This window comes from Podarcis filfolensis (genome assembly GCF_964270895.1).
Source record: "Podarcis filfolensis genome assembly, chromosome: 15".
NCBI lineage: Eukaryota > Metazoa > Chordata > Lepidosauria > Squamata > Lacertidae > Podarcis > Podarcis filfolensis.
The window spans coordinates 7,353,545-7,366,576 of NC_139618.1; positions in this window are offsets into that span (position 1 = coordinate 7,353,545).

A 13,032-nucleotide genomic window follows, 5' to 3' on the forward strand; every position below is an offset into this window, starting at 1 on the left:
TTAATTTCTGACTTATTTATAGCATTTTCTTCCTGTGTGTAGATCCGCCCTAAGAGTCTCATGCTCTACTGACTGAGCTATCTGAGTGTGGGGTTCCTAACAGCACTGAACATGGGTGAAGCCAAGGTGGGGCAGAGGAGCAGCTGTTTTCCCCAACCAAGTAAATCAATACAAATACTGAGCTAACTGAGGTTCTGCCTCCCCCAACATAAAGCCTGCCTCCTTAAAATAAATCCCAGCTACTCCCATGCCACAGAATGGGATGCCAAACTAACTGATCCTTTCACCTGATCCAGCAGGGCTCTGCATATGTTTTCATATACATGACTCTCCTAACATTCAGCATCAACGGATGACCCCCAGGTTTTTCTGTTTTGAGAGGAGGAGAAAACCCTCTCTCTCTCTCTCTCTCTCTCTCTCTCTCTCTCCATGTTCTCTGCACCCTGTGAACATGCTGACTCCCAGAGAGATGAGTTCATACCTGCTTGGCTTTGCCTTAGTATGTCCTCTGAACATCCGAGTCCTGGCCAAAGTCTCTCCTCTTTAACCACAACCTGTAACCATAGGGCAAATCTCTAGCTACACGTTGTGGATAAGAGGAAAGGAACTTAGCCATGATCCCAGGAAGGAGCCTTGCAAAGGTCCGAGGTTCAATACCTGGCATCTCCAGGTAAGGCTTGGAAAAGCTCCTGCCTGAAAACCCTGGAACGCTGCTGCCAGTCAGAGAACGGAATACTATGTTTGGACGGCACTCTAAGCCAAGCCTTGGTTTGTTGTTGTTTAGTCGTTTAGTCGTGTCCGACTCTTCGTGACCCCATGGAGCAGAGCACGCCAGGCACTCCTGTCTTCCACTGCCTCCCGCAGTTTGGTCAAACTCATGCTGGTAGCTTCAAGAACACTGTCCAGCCATCTTGTCCTCTGTCGTCCCCTTCTCCTTGTGCCCTCAATCTTTCCCAACATCAGGGTCTTTTCCAGGGAGTCTTCTCTTCTCATGAGGTGGCCAAAGTCTTGGAGCCTCAGCTTCAGGATCTGTCCTTCCAGTGAGCACTCAGGGCTGATTTCCTTCAGAATGGATAGGTTTGATCTTCCACGGGACTCTTTTTTTTTTTTTTAATAATTTTTATTAAAAAATTTCCATTATACAAATTCCAGTATCAAACATTTTCCACAAATTTCAACTTTTTGGACTTCCATCAGCTTCTCTGCCAATCATCCATATTTTCCCATTTTTACACATTTTCTAAATTTGATATTGCATTTTGATATTACCTTTACTGTTCTCTTTCTGTTTAACAATATTCCTCTGCCTTTCACAAAGCCTCTTTAAATCCCACTAGGGTTGTTTGTTCATCACATATACTTTTCAGATATTCTACAAATTTTCCCCAGTCCTCGATGAACTTGTGGTCCCGTTGATACCTAATCTTCCCAGTTAGTTTGTCCAATTCTGCATAGTTGATAAGTTTCATTCTCCATTCTTCAAGAGTCGGTAGTTCCTCCTGTTTCCATTTTTGGGCCATTAATATTCTTGCTGCTGTTACTGCGTATTAAAAAAGTTTATTATCCCTTCTATTTATTTCTCTTCCTATTATTCCTAACAGAAATAATAATAATAATAATAATAATAATAATAATAATAATAATAATAATAATTTATTAATAATAATAATAATAATTTATTATTTATACCCCATCCATCTGGCTGGGCCTCCCCAGCCACCCTGGGCGGCTTCCAAAAGAATATTAAAATACTGTGATACATCAAACATTAAAAGCATCCCTAAACAGGGCTGCCTTCAGATGTCTTCTAAAAGTCTGGTAGTTGTTGTTCTCTTTGACATCTGGTGGGAGGGCGTTCCACAGGGAGGGCGCCACTACCGAAAAGGCCCTCTGCCTGGTTCCCCGTAACTTGGCTTCTCGCAGTGAGATCGCAGCGATCAGCCTTCTTATGGTCCAGCTTTCACTTCCATACATCACTACTGGGAAAACCATAGCTTTAACTATACGGACCTTTGTTGGCAAGGTGATATCTCTGCTTTTTAAGATGCTGCCTAGGTTTGTCATTGCTTTTCTCCCAAGAAGCAGGGGTCTTTTAATTTCGTGGCTGCTGCCACCATCTGCAGTGATCATGGAGCCCAAGGAAGTAAAATCTCTCACTGCCTCCATTTCTTCCCCTTCTATTTGCCAGGAGGTGATGGGACCAGTGGCCATGGTTCACTAAGCCATGGTTTGGAGAGATGTGCATCTGGCTGCATCCCATTTGTGAATAAGGAACACAATCAACAAAAGGCAGGCTGTTGGGGGCTGGGAGGCCGGGGACCTTTCTGAATGCAGCCAGAAAGCCATTTGAATAAATCAACTTCTCCATAGGCTTGGCTTGATCCCTTGCTGCAAACATCCCGATATGATTCCCCTCCTCTCCGCCACCAAAGAAGAACTTAGCACACACACTCATCTAGGCAAAACTGATTTATTTATTAAAAGTTGGCAGGAGTCCGTCCACCTCTTCCCACATAAACACAGAGGCACTGTTCACTCAATGCTCCAACTGAATGCCATATGCTGATGCTATTGTCAGGGTGCTGACTGCTCGTGTTGCCCAGTGTTCTTTATTTTTTTCTGCTGACAATTAGGCTGTAGGAGTGAGGCAAAAGAAGGGAAAAGGCCAAGCTGGCTTTAACATGAAGCAGTGGGGTGAAAATGTGCAGCTAATGTCCCTCTCTGTGTCTGGGCTGGCAGGCATAGCGGATAGGAGCAAGGGCAACACTTGAAATGTGAGGTGGGGCCACCGCACTCTTAGGAAGTGCCCTAGTAAAGCACTTTGTTACCCTGACACAACAAATCCACTTAAACACACACACATATACAAAGTGATATTTTCCTGTTACGAAACTGACAGGATGATTAATGCAGAAGATGTACATAGAACGTCCCTGCAACAAACTCTGCAAATAAAAACTGTATATAGTCTAACTTCCACATATGTATACTTTTAGGACCCACCTCACTTTTGTAATTTTAGGTTGCTTTAAACTGTTTTTAATACAGTGGTACCTTGGGTTAAGTACTTAATTCGTTCCAGAGGTCCATTCTTAACCTGAAGCACCACTTTAGCTAATGGGGCCTGCTGCTGCCGCCGCGCCACCGGAGCACGATTTCTGTTCTCATCCTGAAGCAAAGTTCTTAACCTGAAGCACTATTTCTGTGTTAGCGGAGTCTGTAACCTGAAGCGTATGTAACCTGAAGCGTATGTAACCTGAGGTACCACTGTATTCTTTAATAAGGACAGGAAGGAGTAGAAAAGAGGGCTTCCTGGTCCAGCTAAGCCTTGGGTTTGTTTCAAGTTCTGACTGCAGGCTCGCTCCTTGACCCTACCTCCTCCTGGTTTGAGCTTCTGGTCCTGAATTATGATTGGGTCTCAACTACTGGCTGGTCCTGTGGCTCCTGCTCCACCTCAGACTGCTGCTTGTGATATGTCACAGGACAAGATTTCACCCCAAGTCTGGTATAACTTCACCGCTGATCCACCGTTACTGCATCACAGGCATGTTGCAGAAAGGACCATAGCTCATCAGCAGAGCATCTGCTTTACATAGCTTCCCATGTTTCACAATAGACCACCAATTAGACTTGGTTGCAAGAAGAAAATGGTATCAACCATCCCATGTCCTATCACGAACAGATGGGGCCCTGTTTTCGTGGCTGGTTGGCATTGACCAGGGTCTTCTTGGTGGTGGCTCCCCATTTGTGGAACGCCCTCCTTGGAGAAGTGCTTGTGTTTCCCTGGTTATTGCATTTCAGGAGAAATATATAAGGACACCCCAATTTTCCAGGCATTTGATGGCTGATTCCATGGCAACCTTGGAATCAGTAACTGTGAGGGTCTTTAAATGTTTCAAATATGATTTGCTTAACTTTAAATTGTACCACTGTAATGTTTTGACGGTTACTGCCATGGTCAGCTTTGGGAGAAAGGGGAGGTTACTAATACAGTGTTCCGGAAGTCCGTTCCAGAAGTCCGTTCTTAAACCGAAACTGTTCTTAAACCAAGGCGTGTTTCCCCTAATGAGGCCTCCCATTGCCAGTGCCCTTCCACCATTCTGATTCCATTCTTTGACCGAGGTCAAGTTCACAAACCAGGACACTACTTCCGGTTTTGCGGAGTTCGTCAACTGAATCGTTCTTAAAGAGGACTGTTCTTAAACCGAGGTACCGCTGTATAGGAAAAGAAAAGAAAAGAAAAGACCAGCACTCCTGGTTCCTTGAAGTTAGTGTGAGCGGCAATAAATCAATGAACAGAAAATACTATCTGCCTCCCCTCTTAACAGCCAAGGCCACTGAGTTGGGTCTTTTGGAAAAATGTTTGTTGTTTGTTACAAGAACCCCGCTGGGCCATGAACTAGAAGTGTAGCACAGAAAATTTGATTTATTGTGTTCAGAGGAGGGAAAGGGCTGGGAATGCCTGGCTTTGGGGTTGTCAGGAAAGGGCGACCTGTGGCGGGAAGCAAGCACCGGTGCAAGTCAGTTCAAAGACAATCGCTTGGCTCCATTGCAGTGGTGGAATTATTCGAAAGGGCTCCCTAGATGGAGGATGAACTGAAAAGTGAGTGTTCCCTGCTGCCCTCTAGAGGGAAGTTTCTGTACCACTGATTTGTAACATGAAGCACCAAATAAATAAATAAACCCCACACTGAGCGAAAAGATTCCTGCACTAGATGATCCTTGTGGTTCCTGCCAACTCTACAATTCTGTGGCTCTGTATTTTGTATTTTTCTGTTGTGAACAACCCTGGGATCTCTGGATGAAGGGTGATATACAAATTTAACAAATAATAATGATGATAATAATATTATTATTTGTACCCTGCTCATTGAACTGTGTTGCCCCAGCCACCATTCTAGACCAGTATCCTGTGCTTACAGCAGCTGGCCAGATGCCTGAGTACAACAACACTCTCCTCTCTTGCCATTTTCAACAACTGGCATTCAGAGGCATCCTGCCTCCACTTACTCATGAGTAGACCCCTTACTCATGTGTCGAAGAACAACTCTGGACCCGTAACTGCCTGCTGTGGCATCCCTCTTCCACCAGAGCCTGATGCTTTCAGTGCTGGTGTTCTTGAGGATGGGACCTAGGCAGCTCCAGCTCCTTCTCTGACAGTTCCAGAGGTAACAACCTGGAGAGCCTTCAAGAGGATCCTCACCATTGGATTCAGGGAGATCTGCCTGCTCCTCAAGGTCCTTGTTCTGTGGTTTGTCTGGCTCATCCTAAGAGGACTGCATGTCTAATACAAGGTCAGGGCTAGGCATGGCACAGACACACCCAAAAACAATCTTAACAGAAATGCTACCAGCTGATGCTGGGCCCTGAGAGCATGGTGTTAACGACCCCAGGGCTGTGAGTTCAAAACCTGCCACTGCAGTACTTCTCCTTTTATGGATGAATTCCTGGAGGAAAATTGGCAATCTTGGGGGGAAATAAAGGCAAGAACTAATTTGTCATCACAGATATACTGATATACCCAATGCTTTGAACCACGAGAAAACCATTGTTAATGCATATTGGCCTCCCAACCTTCCACAGCCAAATCCAGCCACACTATTCAATGATTAAATTGCCAACTTTGCAGAGAACGAGGCTCTCCTGATTGCCAGAACAGCGCAATCTATCCATGAGCAATTAGGAGTAATAAGAAGGAAATTAGGCTCTTGTTATGTCAATAGCCAACTGCGATAAGGAGGTGTCAGTGAAGGCTAATCATTCCAATTTCAGAGAAGGGTATCCTGGAGGAGGGTATTAACCCCTCTGCAGCACCACAAATTCAACTCAATGGTGTAACGTTGGAAAATGTCGATCACTTCTCCTATCTAGGCAGTTATCTTTCCACAAGGGCCAACATTGATGCCGAAATCCAGCTTCGCCTGAGCTCTGCAAGTGTGGCTTTCTCCCAATTGAAGTGCAGAGTGTTTGAGGACCGGGACATTTGCAGGGAAACCAAAATGCTTGTTTACAAAGCTATTGTACTACCAACCTTACTATATGCTTGTGAAACATGGACCACTTATAAACACCATCTCCAGCTCCTCAAAAGATTCCATCAACGGTGTCTCCGAAAAATTCCACACATCACTTGAGAAGACAGGCAAACTAATATCAGTGTATTGGAAGAAGCAAAAATCACTAGTGTTGAAGCAATGATTCTTCAACATCAACTTCGTTGGACTGGTCATGTTGTGCGGGTGCCTGATGATCGTCTTCCAAAGCAACTACCTCCATTCCGAATTTAAAAATGGAAAGCGTAATGCTGGTGGTTAACAAAAGAGGTTTAAAGACTGTCTTAAGGCAAATCTTTAAAAATGTAGTATAAACACTGACAACTGGGGAACACTGGCCTGTGAGCGCTCCAGTTGGAGAACATCCTTTACCAAAGGTGTCATGAGCTTTGAAGACACTCGAACTCAGGACACAAGGGAGAAATGTGCTAAGAGGAAGGCATGCTTGGCAAATCCACACCGTGATCAACTCCCGCCCGGAAACCAATGTCCCCACTGTGGAAGGATATGCGGATCCAGAATTGGCCTCTACAGTCACTTACGGACTCATTGTTAAAACCGTGTTTATGGAAGACAATCTTACTCAGCTACAAGTGATCGCCAAAGAAGAAGAAGAATTAGTCACTGTAACATGCAGCCCATTCTTAGTTTCCATATGCTGGACTGGGCAATGTCTGGTCGACCCATGTATAAAATTTCCTTCTTTTGCGTGTGTGCTTAAATGTTACATGTGAAGTACACCCTGCAGGTGTGAAGTCAAACTGCTGCATTAGCAGCACCCAAGTGACCTCCCCAGGGTACAAGCCTGGGAAGTGTACATGGAGGTCCTGAGCTGCCCAGTCATGGTCTTGCTGATGTGGTCCAAAGGAAAGCAGAGCAATGCATTTGGGACCAGCTTGGCTGCAGGAGTTGCCAGAAGGAGGTGTACAAGGCAGTGGCGTAGCGTGGGGGGTGCAGGGGGGGCCGGCCGCACCGGGCGCAACATCTGGGGGGCGCGCTCGCCGCCTCCGGAGTCGCCGAAGAGCCTCGGGCGCAGGCTGTTGCAGAGCCCAATGTCTCACAGAACCGACGAGCTGTGCGCGCATCCGGGCTGAAGGCGTCCGGCAGGCAGCCCCTCCTCACAGCCCCGCCGCCGCTGCCGCTGCAGCTGCTGGGCCATGTTGCATTTTCCTCGCCTCTCTGCCCTCCTCCTCCTCCGGGCAAGCAGTGTCGTTTGGGCGGCAGCGCCAGCGGCAACTCGCCTCAGATCACCTGACACGGACCCGCCGCCGCCACCGTGGCTACCTTACCGTAAATACCCCAGCCCAGGCAGCAGCAAGAAGAAGCTGGCAGCGGCGGCAGGTTAGGGGTTAGGGGGCGCAAATTACTTGCCTTGCCCCGGGTTAGGGGGCGCAAATTACTTGCCTTGCCCCGGGTGCTGACAACCCACGCTACGCCGCTGGTACAAGGCACCATCCAACTATCTTAGGGACTCCACTCTGGATCTGGGTAGGGCTTACTCCTTAGACTTCCTCTCCTGAATAAATTTTCTTTCTCCTAGGTGGGTTACCTTCCCAGGTTGATGAGCCCCACCTACCCCTTGCTTCCCTCTGCCACATGCGCAGAAACCGCCTTCTTGACTGTTGGACCCACAAATGGTCTCATCCGCTCAACCCACCAGAAGCTGTCTTTGCATGCAGGGAAAGTCAAGTAACGTGCACAAAAATAGGTAGATAGATGATTAGATAGAGATATCCATGAAAAGTGTACATGAAAACGCATATATTGGTGAAAATAACATAGGAAACTTCATTATACTAGGGGAAGCAGCTTTGCAAAAAAAATGAACATATTGGGCAAGATTGCATGCAAAAATGTGTAGATTAGGAAAAAAGCACACTCAAATGCTGAGTTTTCATGAGATTAGTTTTTTTAAAAAAATAAAAAATCACAAATGTCTGCAGATACGTGGAGAACTGAATTTAAGACTGAAAAAACAAGAAACCGAAAGTGGCAGAATTGCCCACCACCTAGTCAAGAGCCCTTAAAAATAATATGTTGCCAACATTCCTTTTATTCCTCATCATCCTTCTAACCATCCAGGATGTGACATTATTCATATGAACAGCATAATAAGCTGTTCCTTTTTTTAATGCTACCAAAGCAGCTGACAAGTAGCATATCAAGCAGGAGTTGAAAAGGTGAGGTTCGGGGACTGCATCTTACCATATTTTGGAATTTCTGAAAACTCTCCCTTCTGTGTCAAAAATGCCTGTGTGAAAAAACCCAGCACACAGCCGTACACCCCAGTGTGGTAAGCAACCTCGCAGAGATGCCTTGTTGCATGCAATTTTGAGCAGAAGCCACTGGGTGGCTCCATCATGCACACCAGCCCCGAGAAGACAAGAAATAAAGAGCACGGCAAGGTTAAGTTCAGGGAAGAATAAGAAAATAATTAATATGAATGGTGTGTGTGTCTGTGTAGCAAGGTTCGCTGGAAATCAGGGACAGAGCCGGCTGAGCACGACTCAGTACAAAGCAATTTCATGAATATAGAGGACAAGGATCTGGAGACCTTAGCTGCAGCTGTTATGAGAGAGCCTAGGATTTTTAAGGCGAGCTTAAGTTTGCTCCAGGGACGCGGGTGGCGCTGTGGGTTAAACCACAGAGCCTAGGACTTGCCGATCAGAAGGTTGGTGGTTCGAATCCCCGCAACGGGGTGAGCTCCCGTTGCTCAGTCCCTGCTCCTGCAGTTCGAAAAGCACGTCAAAGTGCAAGTAGATAAATAGGTACCGCTCTGGCGGGAAGGTAAACGGCGTTTCCGTGCGCTCCTCTGGTTCGTCAGAAGTGGCTTAGTCATGCTGGCCACATGACCCGGAAGCTGTACGCCGGCTCCCTCGGCCAATAAAGCGAGATAAAGCAACCCCAGAGTCGGCCATGACTGGACCTAATGGTCAGGGGTCCCTTTACCTTTAAGATTGCTCCAAGTCTATACACAAGAGAATAAAAGCCCTTATGAATGGCCTAGGACAGGGATGGGGGGGGGATGTTCAGCCAGGGGCCACATTCCAGTGGTGTTTGAGGCCAAGTGGAAGGGAAGTGAGTGGAGCAATGGATGTGACTACCTTTTTCTGGCAGGCTACATTTCAACTGCCCAGCAGGTTCTACACACACAAACCTCTCTGTGTCCATTTAGGGAAGTAACACAGCTCAGTCGTAGTGTCTGCCTCAAATGCAGAAGGTCCCAGGTTCTTGGCATCTCCAGGTAGCAAGACAAGACTGAGCAAGATGGGCCAATGGTTAGACTTAGTGTCAATCAGCTTCCTGGGTTCCAACCCTACAACTAGGTGAGCAAGAGGCGTTATCACAGTCCAAAGACACATTCACACTGGACAAAAGCACCCAAAGAGGGTGTGGGCGAGGGATGTGACCTGGAGTAAAGAGCTGTGTTCTTGGGGGAATTTCTACTTTTCCATGGAGCGGGCGGGGAGCCCCCCAGTGATATCAAAGAATCATATAATTATATGCTTGCAAGTACTAGGGGGAAACTGAATTCAGAGGATGCAGTATTCTCTTTTAGGACCTAGGATGCAAGGAACTACTGTACCATGCTATACCCCTTAATTGTAGAAGTTTTTATTACCAGAGAAAGAGCTAGCAACTCAGACGGAGTTGTAGTTCTAAATACGTTCTGAATGAGGTTTGCTTCTTGCTGAAACAACATTTGAGCCTGAGCTTCACATGAAGCTGTCCAGGGTGCTACCAACTTTGCTTAACTTTGCCTTATTGGGACCTGACCAATTCTTTGCTTGACTTTTGCCTTACTGGAAAATACCCTCTAATTTGTTTGGACTCATCTGGTCCTTGCTGACACTGCCTTACTAGAAACCTGAACTTGCACTTGCATGACTTTGCCTGGCTTCCCTTCCCAGAAAGCTGAACTTGTGCCTAGCACAAACACATCCATCTTCAGCTAGAACCCCATCTGTCTGAGACTGCTGCCTGGAGCAGAAGAAAAGCCTGCCTGTGTTTTGGCAAAATATATCTGCAAGCATGTAACTGTGGGATGTTACATAACATTACATACTGATGAACAGAGATCCAAGGAAGAATATTAAATAATTGAAATGGATTTTTGCAGCAGGAAAACTGTGGCATCAGCATAGTACTAATTACCACCAATGGTCAGAATGCTGCCTTCATCTTCTCTTCGTTTTCCTTTTGCATGGTTAAAGCACAGCATCTCCCAATAGCCCTGGGCCCTTCAACGCAACATCAATATGCTCAATCATTCTTTAGGCTGTGTTTTTGAATCCTCCTCCTAACTAGGCCATCCTGCTGCTGTCCCCTGGTGTCGGAATCCGTTGTCGGAATTTAAGAACAAACACTTCCCAGGCAGTGTTTATAGTGTTGTGATGTCTCCTCATTATATTGATTTGTGCTCCCGCATACTGACCTATCTGCAAGTCTGGTTCCCTTGTGAGGAAACCATCACTGGAATTTTTGGGTATTTCGTTATCTCTTCATTTACAAATACACATGTTGAGCTGCGGAGGGAGGGGTCAGAATCTAGACAGGCAGTGGGTTTTATGCAGCATTTGTTCCTGAAAAGCTAGACAATAGGATTTCCTCACTCTATCCCTCCATGATTGCTTCCTGCTAGCCATTTCCAAATTCTCAAGACTTCTCTCTTTTCCTAGCACACTCAAACTGCCCCCTTCAGCTCTCCATCCCCAAGGCAGGTCAAGTGTGCACAGCGGCTGGTAGCCAGAAAAAGCCATTAAGCAAGTAATTGACATGTGCTGTCACATTCCCCTGAGGAAGACACAGATGATGAGGAAATATAGGCCGCTTGCCTCTGACTGTTTGGACGCAGAGGAGTGGTGGGAGGAACCAGCTGGAGGACCCCCAAGGGAAGAGCCAGGGGATTGTTGGTGGGATGACAATGAGTGGTCACAGAGGGAGAAGCCTGGGGGGAGGTGTCAGGAGCTGAAGAGGTAACAGGGCTGTGAGTGAGAAGAGTCTGAAGAAGAAGAGTTTGGATTGGATACCCCGCCTTTCACTCCCTTTAAGGAGTCTCAAAGCGGCTAACATTCTCCTTTCCCTTCCTCCCCCACAACAAACACTCTGTGAGGTGAGTGGGGCTGAGAGACTTCAGAGAAGTGTGACTGGCCCAAGGTCACCCAGCAGCTGCATGTCGAGGAGCGGAGACGCGAACCTGGTTCCCCAGATTACGAGACTACCGCTCTTAACCACTACACCACACTGTGGTAGAGACTTGTAGTTTCTTGAGGCATGCTGCTGTTTGATGCATTTCCCCTCAAACCAGCTTCCATATGATCTGAAAGCATACGTTGCTGTTAGGCTGAGGTGTGTACATTGAGACAGCTGTTGCACATGCGCAGGCGACAGCTCCACTGAATCAGGTGATGTGGACTTGGTGAAGACATCCCTGCCCCCTTTCTGGTGTCTACAAGTAGCATAAAAAGGTGACTTGAAACTCAGCAGGGTGAAAATTACCTTGCTGTGTTTTAAGTCGCTAATGTGTACATAGCCTTAACTGAAAAGAATAAGAAGCCCTGCCCTATAAAATTAAATTAAGTGGTTTGAGTCTGAGAATAATCGTGTGTCATGAGAACCCTAGAAGATGGGAGCAAAGTTTTTACCTATTCTAGCTCCTGAAAGAGTGGTGCTGTAGCAATGGAAGATGATAGGGCTGATCTTTGAGCATGACACAGAGGGCACAAGAAAATTTATGGAATTAGCTAGCAAAACATGGCAGTAGTGAGAAAAGGTTTTAAGTAGGTTTTCCAGTTTTAAAGGTGAGTGTGTACTAAGGAGGTGTTTAATGATGTCAGAGCAGTGGGGTGATGTTGTATACGTGGGTGGTCTTAATGGGATTAGAGGAGACTTTGCAAGAAAACTGAGCATTTACCTGAAAGGTCATGACTGCATGTAGGTAGTTAACCATACTTAGATAGGATTACCTCTCTGTAAATAAGTCCTTTGTATATTGTTTCCTGATCTTACAGAACACCTGAAATGAGCTTCCATTGTTTTGCACATCTTATTAATTGAAACCTAAGTGTGTCTAATTTACACTATGTGTGTCTAAAGAGAACCCACACCTATAGATCGGAGACACAGAGGCTATGCATTTGGCAATCTTCTGACAACCAAATAAGCTCCTAATTTATCATAAATTACAGTGCGGTTGCTAGTCTGCACAACAAGTAAGGTAAAAGGTCACAAAACAGGTTCAGCAACACAGGGTCCATGTCAAGGGGCATTGTGGTGATATCCGATAGCAGGATTGTGATGAGGAATGAACCTGAGATATGGGACAGAAGGATCACCCTGTTAAAGTACTGACACAACAGGCATAATGATTGGTGGTGCTGTTTCCAGCCCGCAAGCCTGCTTTGATTTCCTCAGCACTGTTCACTTGCAGGATTCATCAACCACAGATGGCTAAGTGACACTCTGAAATAAAAGTGCTTCAAGGAGTTTTAAATGCTGGCTAGCAGCCTCACTTCTCTGCTGAGAAATTTGCTGAGAATTTCTGGTGGCAGGGCGGGGGCATGGGTAGTAGTGACCTAGGAGCCATGGAGAAAGTCCCATAGCTGGGACCAAAAAACAAGAGGCAGAACGAAGGAGAAAACCAAAGGTAAGCTAAAGGACAACAAAAGAATACAGGAATGCACAGGCGCTCAGGAAAACAATGTTAGTCCTATTCAGAGTAGACCTATTGAAAGTTACCGACATGCCTAACTTAGGTGCGTTCATTTCAGTGGGTCTACTTTTGAGTAAAACCTAGCTGGATACAACCCAATGTTGAGCACAGTTGAAGTCGCCAGGTGGCATACTTATTCCGCCAGCAAAAAACTTTGTGCCAGCAGAACACTGTAGCGTGCAACACAGAATGCAATAAGCAGGCTGTTGGTAACTTTGTGACATAATAGATTGTGCAACCTGTTGCTCACCAAGTTTCTACTGGTGC